This window comes from Phacochoerus africanus, chromosome 7, assembly GCF_016906955.1.
Source record: "Phacochoerus africanus isolate WHEZ1 chromosome 7, ROS_Pafr_v1, whole genome shotgun sequence".
In the NCBI taxonomy this organism is placed as follows: Eukaryota; Metazoa; Chordata; class Mammalia; order Artiodactyla; family Suidae; genus Phacochoerus; species Phacochoerus africanus.
The window spans coordinates 3,424,693-3,435,603 of NC_062550.1; the positions used below are offsets into that span (position 1 = coordinate 3,424,693).

The following is a 10,911-nucleotide window of genomic DNA, read 5'->3' on the forward strand; positions in this document are numbered from 1 at the left end:
CCGTCGCCCCTCGCTCTGGGCCCTGCTGTCCCTGTCTTAAAATTCTTAATCCTTTTTGAACGAGGGGCCCTGCGCTTTCATTTTGCATTAGGCCCTGAGCTGTGTCCTAGTTTGGCTGCTGGTTAACAGCGTCGTAAAGTTAAAAAAAAAAAAACCAACCACCATGAGTTGACGTTTCTTTTTTTCTTATGTTTTCTTTTCATATTTCTTTTTAAAATTATGATGTTCTTTTTCTTTTTCTTTTTCTTTTTTTTTTCCTTCTCTTTTGGCCACCCCGTGGCAAATGGAGTTCCCAGGCTGGATCCTTAACCCGCTGTGCCCTTCCGGGGACGGAACCCGTGCCCCAGCGCTCCAGAGATGCTGCCAATCCCGTTGCACCACAGCAGGTATCTCTCTTTTTATATTTCATTTATGAAATTCTATTTACAGAAGTAACTTCAGATTCTGTCTAAACAAGATAAGATACTTAATTGAAGATCATTGTGTTTAGGAAAAACGTTCACCTCGAAGAGGCAGGAAGTTGTTATGGAAATAGTGCAGCTGCGAGAGCTGTCGAGTCATCCACGTTCAGCCCCCAGCTCTGCTGGGCGGGCGTTGTGTACCAGCCGACTCGGGGCCTCGGCTCCTGGGCAGGGGGGCAGATGCGTCCACCTGTAGGGTGCCCTGAGGAGCTAGGACGGTGGGAGAGTTGGGCACGACACCTGGCATATACCAGATATGCAGTAAAAATACCCTTGATTGTTACATTGTCTCATTTGGCATGAAGGCTCAGGTGCAGTCTGACCACTTTTAATGAGTGTATTTTGTCCCCTCTCGTTATCAAAGTAACACACACACACACCACACTGTTGTAGAAAGTTTGGCGACACAGATCTATAGATATAGCTATATATCAAGAGAGAGAAAAAAAGCAAGCCTGTGTCTTTTAGTCCTTTAACTCCAAAGCCACCTTTGGCCTGTCACATTACAGATTTTTTTTTTGTTTTTATTTATTTATTTATTTTTGTCTTTTTCCAGGGCCACACCCTCGGCATATGGAGATTCCCAGGCTAGGGGTCTAATCGGAGCTGTAGCTGCCTACCTACGCCGCAGCCACAGCAATGCGGGATCCGAGATGCGTCTGCAACCTACACCACAGCTCACGGCAACGCCAGATCCTTAACCCACTGATTGAGGCCAGGGATCGAACCCGCAACTTTGTGGTTCCTAGTCGGATTTGTTAACCCCTGAGCCATGACGGGAACTCCCAGTTTATTTCTTTATATAAATAGACATACAAATACATCTTGTTTCACAAACTTTGTTCTTTTACCCCATCAACTTACTTTTCAGTGGGAACCCTGGTGGGTGCCCACTGGAGAATCTGAGCAAGACTAATGACACCCACATCTGGAACGAACCCCGGGCTGACCTCCCTGCGGCCGCAGTTTCACACACAGGTTTAAGCTCAAAGTCCTTGCGGCCACCTGTTCCCAGGGACCATAAATGATGACATTTAAATTTTTTTAATTTCATTTTTAAAGTTAAAATTTTTTTCCTTTGTACATTTTTGTATGTGTGGCGGTGATGAACACTCTACATCACAAAACGTCCTTAACCTGCACCTGCCTCTTCTTTCCCATTTGCGACTTGGTGAAAGAAAATAGTTTTCAACAGTTTCGGGCTCTTATTTTTCATTTGCACCGTCTGTCAAAGAATCTGCTCAGCGGGGCGGGGGGAAAGATACCCTGTGAGTGGTGTCGCCTCCTCGGCACCTCTGAGAGGCCAGCTGGTTGGAGGGAAGGGGCCCGAGGGGAGGGGGGGCTGCAATGTCCAGGTCCCCGCAGCTCTGAACAGAGGCAGAGCCCTGATCTCGGGGAAGCTCATGTTTAGTCGCTAAGCCCGGCTGATGGGACCACCGAATGGGAGGTAGATTTTGAACCACACAATCTATCACCCAGAGCAGACAACAGGCACAGGAGACACACGGGCCCTGACCCCCGCGCCCCTGCTGCATTAATGAGCTCTTTGGGGCCCAGAACCTCCCGGGAATTGAGGATTGCAGGCAGTGAGAATCCAGGCATGGGGGTCAAGTCTGAGCCCCCCCCCCCGCCCCCGGCCACTGGCTGGGTGACTCTGGGCAAGTCACTTCTCTGCTCGGTTTCCCCAGATTCGGAGGGAGTGGCAGTGATAAACTGTAGCTCCTACCTTACAGAGCCTTCGGCCAGCGACACACTAAGCTCTGTTCCTGGCATGAGGTCATGAGGTCGGCCACCCCTTTTCCCCACCAGGCCATGAAGATATCACAGAGGAGGCCCCTTGCAGTAGGGAAAGTGGCCCTGGGGCCAAGAACAGAACCTGCACACCCGCTTGCCCAGGGCAGCAGGGGGGACGGGCACCTTTGGAGAGAGGGGCTTGGAGCCATGGGGCGGGGGTCTGCCTTCCCCGCCACCCAAGCGGGCCCAGGGACAGTGGGCCCCCGCTCCCCCCCGCCCCGACCCCCGGCACTGGCAGTGGCCAGTGGGCCCGGCAGCCCTGGCGAAAAACCCAGCACAGAAACTGGGCCAAAGGACCTGGGCAGGGGCCCCAGCCTCGCACTGCCATCACCCGCTACCGCCTCCCAGGCAGCTCCCTTCCGCTGGAGCCGGCAGCAGCCCAGAGCCCAGCCCCGCGTCCCGGCCTGCTGCAGCTGGGAGCAAGGAAAGGAGACATGTTCGTTTTCACTTAATTTGTTTATAAAAAGAAAAGAGTTTGTTATAGACAATGTGGAGATACAGAAACACACACACAAACACACACACACACACACAATTACGCAAGAGATAATTACCAGGTACCTTGTGCTGAAAGCCCTTCTGGCATCTTTTCCAAACCAAATACATATGTGCTTTCCAAACCATATACGTATCTCCAAGGTGTGTGTGTGTGTGATCACACTCTAGGTTATTTTAGAATTTTGGGGGTCTGATATGTTGGGAGCATCTTATGGTGTTAAATATTATTCTCTTCAGGATTGGAAAAAGAAAATCTAAATAGCCATTCATTCTAAAAATCAACTTTGTGGAGGCAGAATTTCCACGCAATGGGACCTCTCTCACGTGCGCCGTTCGATGAGTTGTGACAAACGCGCTCACCCCTGTACCACCATCAAGAGGGAAAATACCTTCCCCACAAAATACCCCTTAGTCCCCCTGGCAGGTGGTCTCTGCCTCCGAAGCCCCAGGCAACCACGAATCTAAAGACTGTCACTCTGTATAGGTTAGCGTGACCTGTCATTTTGTAGAAATGAGATCACGGAGGGTGCGCTTGCTCGGCGTGAGTGACCTTCATCTGTGCCTATCCGTGTGTGATCCACGGCTCATTCCTGCTTGTTGTTTCCTAAACTCACTGTGTGCCTGTCGCAGCTTGTTTATCTGGGTGGCTGTTGGTGGAGAATTGGGAGAATTGGGTTCTAGGGTTTTGGCTATTGCGAATAGAACTTGGTGAACGCTAATTTATTATTATTCTTATTTTTGTTTGGTGTGGGGTTTTTTTTTTTTTTCATTTTGGGGCCACACCCGCGGCACATGGAGGTTCCCAGGCTAGGGGTCCAATCGGAGCTACAGCTGCCAGGCACAGCCGCAGCCACATCAGATCCAAGCTGCATCTGTGACCTATACTGCAGCGCATGGCGATGCCAGATCCTTAACCCACTGAGGCCAGGGATCGAAGCTGCATCCTCACGGACACCATGTTGAGTTCTTAACCTGCTGAGCTACCATGGGAACTCCTGGAATATCTTTACACGGATGCTTTCCTACGTGGCTCTGCCGCTTTCCCGAGGGTAAAGTCCCAGAAGCCCGAGTATTTAGGTCAAAGGGTGTCCACTCCGCATGAGGTCAGGACTTCGGGGGGTGTTCATATCCATATCACCGCCTTGTGCGTCTCACTTTAAGGATAGGGCTCGTGATCCCCATTGCTCGGATGGGAAAACTGAGGGCTGGAGAGATGAAATGACCAGCCAGAGGCCACAGAGCTGGGAGGAAACCCCAACCTCTAGGCCCCCGTACTCTTCCAGAACAGCTTCCTGCCTCACTCTCACGCACGTGCTTGTGTCAGAAAGGCTCGGAATTTTCCCTCAAAGATTTCCATGGAAATCGAATTGTGAGCCGAGGGATGAAAGCAGCCTCGTGTTAATCAATCTGGCTTTGGTGTGGTTCACCCACCAGGCTTGGGTGTTTGGGACCATCTCACTCTTCATACATCCACCGACACCAGCGGCGGGGGCTGGTCCAGATTCTCCTTCCAAACTGCCTTTGGGGCGGGAGCCACGGGGCCTCCTGACTTTGCAGCTGCGGCACATTCTGGCGCCCTACAGGGAGCTCTGGCTGGGCTTGTGCACATCCACTCAGCCGACTTGGCCCAGAGGACATCTGGTTATTTCCCCAAAAATCAAACCTCCCCCGAGGACAAAGATTAGGCTGCTGGGGTGTTGCTCAGCGTGGGTGACCTTCATGAAATGACGATCTGTTCTTGAGATGAAACTGCTTCCAAAGAGGTGTCACAGCTGGTCTGGGGGTAGCTGAGCCCTGGCCCTCACCTGGTGCCCAGTGGGGGACAGGGATGTGGGGGTGCCCTGTGCAGTATGGGAATCCTGGGTGTTTCTAAAGGGTTCTCAGGCCACTCTGGGGGCTGTGCAAATCACTCACCATGGACCCTGAGACAACATGTAGTTTCTTTCTCTTATTAATTGGTTGTTTGTGTTTGGCAGGGCTAAACCATGGTCTTAGTTAATCCTCACCAACCACATACTGCTATTCTCATTTTACACATAAGCAAGCTAAGGTTCAGAGAGGGTAAGAAACTTGCCTGAGGTCACACAGCAGTGCGCACTGGGTCTCAGTGTGCCTACTCTTTGCAGACATCAAGCCCCAGCCTCTCTTGTGAGTTAAGAGTGGTCTCCGCCCCTCTGTAGGTGGCTAGCAGGTGCCAAGAAACATATGCCTGTCTGGAGCTAGCTCAAATAGAACCCAGATTGATTCTCAGGTGCTTGGAGGATACGAAGGTTCTAGGCCCCTCCCCTCACCCAGATCCTATCAGGTTCCTGAGGACTTCCTTCCTGGGACCACACCCTAGGCTCACCCCATGGCTGAGGGCACCCCTTAACACACGGTTCCCACCCTCATTTAAGAGCGTGGGTGCCGTACCGAGTTATGGCAAAAAATAATCATCTTCTCTCAACCCAGGGTCTGAGGCCTCCCTGCTCTTGAAGCCAAGAGCCTAAGAGGGCCTTTGTCCAAGGGAGAAGAAACCAGGAAAGGAAGAGCCCATTCTCCCAGAAAACATGTGTTTTCTGTTTACAAAGGGGCCTGTCCAGTTCCCATGCTTTGTTCTTTAATATGGAGCCAAAAAAAAAAAAAAAAAGGCAAATGTGCAGCTTCCTCTCTGAGGTACACTTGGAGGCTGGAAAAACTGGATTGCTGCGGGTGTGCCCAGCTAGGCCTTGAGCTGGGACCTCGTGTCCTATCTCCTGCCAATGTCCAGCATCACGTGGTTACTCGTATATCAACCTAGAAAGCCATGTGGAAAACAAAACACCCCCCCAGCATCTCCCAGGAAGGGATGGGTGGAGGTGGGAGAGGCAGGCACCCTGGTGTAGCCCAGGGTTGGTTTCCTCAACACCCATCTCTGCATGTGACTATTCTGGGGTGCTCTCACCCACATTTCCTGGCTTTGGGCCACTAGCACGGCTGACCTGGTCCAACCAACCCACCATCCTGGAACCACCTGCTTTGTCACTCTCTTCTCAGATGCTGGACAGAGGATTTCTTTCCCAACACCTGAGCAAAGGGACCTGGTCAAACAGGTGGGCGTTAACTTGGACAGGAGCTCCAGGCTCCAGGGGCTGCATCATGGGTGCTGTACACTTTCAGAGTGGAGAGAGGGGCTTAGCTCTGGGTAGGAGAGTCTTCTTGTTGGGGACGAGGTAGCAGTGAGCTCAGGTAAGTAACAGAGCAGGAAGCCTACTGTGCCCACTGTAAGGAAACTTACCACAGGAGTCAGGTTAGCAAAAAGTGCAATAGCCTGAGACCCACCATCAGGGACCTGGGCCCCCATGCAGGCTGTGCCCCTCCTCCTGAGAGGCCGGGGACAAGCCTCCTCTCTGATCTCAGCCCCTCATCTGTGTGAAAGCAGGTGACTGACTTACCAGCACTTAATGGAGCTGTTATGGGGAGTAATGAGTTGGCACAAAGGCATACGCCCAGGCCTGCCTGGCACCGGTTTTCAATAAATGGCAGCTGCTATTACGACTGCTGGGCCTCCCAGCTTTGAAGTGACCCTGTAAACTCAGCCTCTGCTCACGCAGCCGAGGCCTGGCCTGAGTTCCAGCCAGCCTAGAGGGAGGGCTCTGCCGCCCCGGGCAGATTACATCGCCAGGCTGGGCCTGGCCTCCTCCCTGCAGACACCATAGCCTGCGTCCTGCCCAAGCCGACAGCCGCTCGGAAGGGCCGGGCCAGCCCCGGCCCGGCGCGCTTTGATCCGCCCGCTTTCCCTCCCAGTCCGCCCGGCCTGCAGCGCGCGGCCCGGGCCCCGTCGGCCCGCCCCTCTTTGATCTCTGCCCCTGGCTGTGCGGCCTCCGTGTCCCGCGCACCTGGGGGCAGGCGGGGACAGAAACGAGCGGGACAGGAGGAAGTGCGCGCGGAGCTCCTCGGGGAACCGCGCCCTTCCGTGGCGGGGCCTGGCAGCCTTGGCCTTGCCCGCCGCCCGCCCTTCCGTCCCGCTCCGGAAGCCAAGACGGGCGCGACGGGCGGCGCGGACGCAGCGTGGGGGCGAGGGGCGTGGCCCTACGTCCCCGGGGCGTGGCCTCTGCGCGGCCGGCTCCGGAAGCCCGGGGGAGGGCGCCGCGGGCGGGCGTTGCGAACGCAGCGGCGCAGCCGAGGGGGCGGGGTGGGAGCTGGGGCGTGGCCTCTACGCTGCTGGGGGCGGGGCCTCCGCGAGGCCGTCTCCAAACAGCCAGTAGCGTCGCGGTCAAGCGGGCGAGGCCTGGGCGTGGCGTGGCGTGGCGCGGCCGGGGGCGGGGCCTCATAGCGGCTGCGGGGCTGGTGGGTCAGTTTCTGCGTCCCGCCTCCTGTCTCTGGCCTGGCTTTCGGTCGCGTGTCCCGAGGTATTTGAGCTAAGTTTCATCAAAGGCAGGTTTTCGTTTACTTTAGATTTTCATTTTTAAAAATTTAACAATTTTCTTTGCGTTTCTCCTTCCCTAACCAGATCACAAAACAGCTAGACAGTAGAAAATTTGGAAAACGTGGGAGAATCAAATGAAATTGAGAAATCTCAGAATGTCACAGCTTCAGAGCACGGTGGACCAGGGTTCGGCGTGGACTCCCGTCTTGAGTCCCTTTTTTTTCTTGTCAGTATATAGATTTTCACATTATCAGGGTAACACTATGCATACATTTGTGGATGCCCTAAAAATAACTGATTTTTTTTTTAACTGTAGAGCCATACATTTTATTGCAGAAATTTTGGAAAATTCGAAAAATACAAAGAAGAAAATAGCAATAACCTGATATTCCACCACACGAGATCACCAATACTAACGTGGCATTTTTCCTCCGTCTTTAGAGAATTACACACATTTGAAACAAAACTGGGAACGTGCAGTAAATACTGTTTTGCAACTTTCTCCTCTAACTCACGGCTAATTATAAATGTTCTCACATCATGGAGTGTTTATCTACAATGTTTTATTTAACCTATAGGCTATGATTGGACATTAATCCTTGGTTCCTCCTTCTGTGATAATTATCCTTGTAGCTAAATCTTTGTGCATGTTCACAAGAATCCCTTTGACAAATCCCTAGATGTGGACTTGCTGAGTCAGAGAAGAATCAGTAATGCTTCTTGTACCCCTGTTTTTTTCTTGATGTGTTTTCCAAATTTAAAAAGTAATAAGCGAATGTTTTAACAAGTGATATGACCCAAGAATACTGTATATGCAAAAAAGGATCTCATATCCAAAATATATGAAAAAAACCCTACAGCTCAACAACAAACCTGATTCAAAAGCAGACAAACGACTTGAATAGACATTTCTGCAAAGATGATATACCAATGGCCAATAAACACACGAAAAGATGCTCGACAGGCGTTCTCCCTGTGATGCAGTGGGTCAATAGTCTGGCTTGTCTCTGTGGAGGCACAGGTTCAATCCCTGGCTCGGTGTAGTGGGTTAAGGATCCGGTGTTGCTGCAACCTGCAGCTCCAACTAGGATTCTATCCCTGGCCTAGGAACTTCCATATGCTGTGGGTGGGGTCGAAAAAGAAAAAAAAAAAAAATCAGCTTGACATTACTCGTCATTAGGGAAGTGCAAATCAATACACATCCACGTTCACAGCAGCTCTATTCACAACAACCCAAAGGTGAAACAACCCAAGTGTCCACTGACAGATGAACGGGTAAACAAAATGTGTAAATACAGAAGCCGGAACATTATTCAGCCTGAAAAAGGAAGGGAATTCTGATATGTGCTACAATACACTCGAACCTCAAAGACATTACGCTCAGGGAAATAACTCAGATACAAAAGGCCGGATACGGTGTGATCGCCTGGAGCCGTCAGATTCATAGAGACTGAACATGGAGTGGCGGTTGCCAGGGGCTGGTGGAAGAACAGGCAGTTCTTATTTCATAGGCACGGAGTTTCTGTGTGGGATGCTGAGAGGTTCTGGAATGGACAGCATGATGCTTGCACAACAGATGTGAATACTTAATGCCACCGAAATGGTAAATGGTCAATTTTAGGTATATTTTACTACACACACACACACACACACACACACACCCCTCTCTTTGTCTTGACTGTAAATATAATACACATTTATTGTCAGCATTCCTGTGGTGGCGAAGTGGGTTAAGAATCCAACTGAAGTGGCTTGGGTCCCCTAGGAGGGGCAGGTTGGATACCCGGCCCAGCCCCATGGGTTAAAGGATCTGGCATTGCCGCAGCTGGGGTGTAGGTTGCAGCTGCGGCTCAGATGTCATCCCTGGCCCGGGAACTTCCATATGCCTTGGGTGCAGCCGTAAGTTAAAAAAATACACGTCTATTGTCATCAACAAACACCGAAAAGCACACGTGAGAAAATAACCGTACATGGAAATCCGACCTCAGAGAAACCACAGTTGACGTTCGAGTGTATTTGACCAGCCCTTCGTCTCTGTTCATAACACACACCTAAAATCATCACAGTCCTAGATCATGTTTTATAACCTGCACTTTCACGAACATACAATGAACAACTCTCTCGGTCTTTAAACATGTTCCTATGGCCCACTCTTTTTTTTTTTTTGGTTTGGCCATGTTTGTGGCCTGTGAATGTTCCTGGGCCAGAGATCGAAGCCGAGCCACTGCAGTGACAACGCTAGATCCTTAACCCACTGCGCCAGCGGGGAACTCCCAGAGGACTTGCTGTTTAAAGGCTCTTATGACCACTGGCCCTCCAGGAAGGCTGAACAGGTTCTTCCAGCACCAAGAGCACATGAGAGTTTGAGGGTGTGCTTTTTACAGAGGGAGAACCTTAGTTCTACCCGGCAGGGGGTCTGTCAGAGCGGGAACATTGCTGTTCCCTGAACCATCTCAAGGAGGCAGGCAGAAAGGGCCAGGCCTCTGAGCGCTGCTGGGGCAACAGCCCTGAATCCATGGCACCTGAACCCACGACCCCTAGAGGCCACTGATTCCTTTCCCTGCTTGTTTGCTGGCACCGTGAGGACCCCTTGGGCCGTTTCCCCAGGATGGGTGTGGAAAGGCCTTCAACTTCCCATGAGCCCCCCGCCCCCCCCAAGCTCTTCATGGTGGCTTGGAACACAGCACCCTCCCGCATGGAGCCAATGGTTTAGACACATCTCTGGTTCGAAGCAGGATCCACCCAAGCGGTCAGCCCCCCGCCCCCCTGCAGCCTCCCTCCATCAGGCCCCCACCATGGCAACAAAAGGTGTCTTGTGTGACTCTCACACGGTCACACAGGGGCTCAGCCTAAACCCAGGGCTGGCCTGAGACATCCCCTCCATGCCTGTCCAGCTAGTTCTGAGCAAGGCCCCAGGGACACTAGCAGTCCAAAGCCATGGCCATCCTTCCTCCGAGACCCCGTCATCAGCCCAGCCTCCCTTTCTAGGGCCTCAACCCTCCCTTATCCGGAGAGTCACCCCTTTACTGCTGGCGCCTCCTCTAGTGAAGTGGCCAGCGTGGTTCCCCAAACACATAGCTCCTGTCCCTGCCCTTCTCTAGAAGGTGCAAGGGGTTCCCTGCTTCTCTCTCCAGCCTTACCTCCCACCCTCTCCCCAACACTGGCCCCCTTCTCCCGCCAGAGAGAACTGCCTGCCTTTTCTCACGTGCTGTTCCCTCTGCCCTTTTTTTTTTTTTTTTTTTTGCTGTTTAGGGCCACACCCACGGCCTATGGAGGTTCCCAGGCCAGGGGTTGAATCGGAGCTGCAGCCGCCGGCCTATGCCTCAGTCACAGCAACACAGGATCCAAGCCGCGTCTGTGACCTACACCACAAGTCAGGGCAATGCCAAATCCTTAACCCACTGAGCAAGACCAGGGATCGAACCCGCCACCTCATGGATCCTAGTCGGGTTCGTTTCCACTGCGCTGCATCCGGAGCCCCCCTCGACCTTTCTTCCCATCCACCCATGTCGCCTTCCCAGCTCCCCTTCGTCTTACTCTGACTGTGAACAATGAGAGCAACTACCCTTAGTGGAGGTTATGCTTATACCACGGACAAGGCTCAGTGCGGCTGCCACCTCCTCCAGGAAGCTTTCTGGGGTGCATCCCCGGGCTAGGCCCCGCCCCTCCTGAAGTGTCTGGCTCTTCAGTTGCCAAGCTCCACATCCTCTTGCCTTGGAGCCCTCCAGGCTAGGAGTGTCCAGAGAGCAAGGACTTGCGTCTCTCCTGCCC

At 52.5% G+C, this 10,911-nt stretch overlaps 1 long non-coding RNA gene across 1 annotated transcript; it reads left to right on the forward strand.

Annotated features, from left to right (window-relative positions):
* The first annotated feature begins 231 nt into the window (after positions 1 to 231).
* Positions 232 to 744, forward strand: LOC125130539 (uncharacterized). Its single transcript, XR_007135727.1, has 2 exons — positions 232 to 386; positions 491 to 744. It is a non-coding gene; the product is annotated as an uncharacterized LOC125130539 (long non-coding RNA).
* The last annotated feature ends 10,167 nt before the right edge of the window (positions 745 to 10,911 follow it).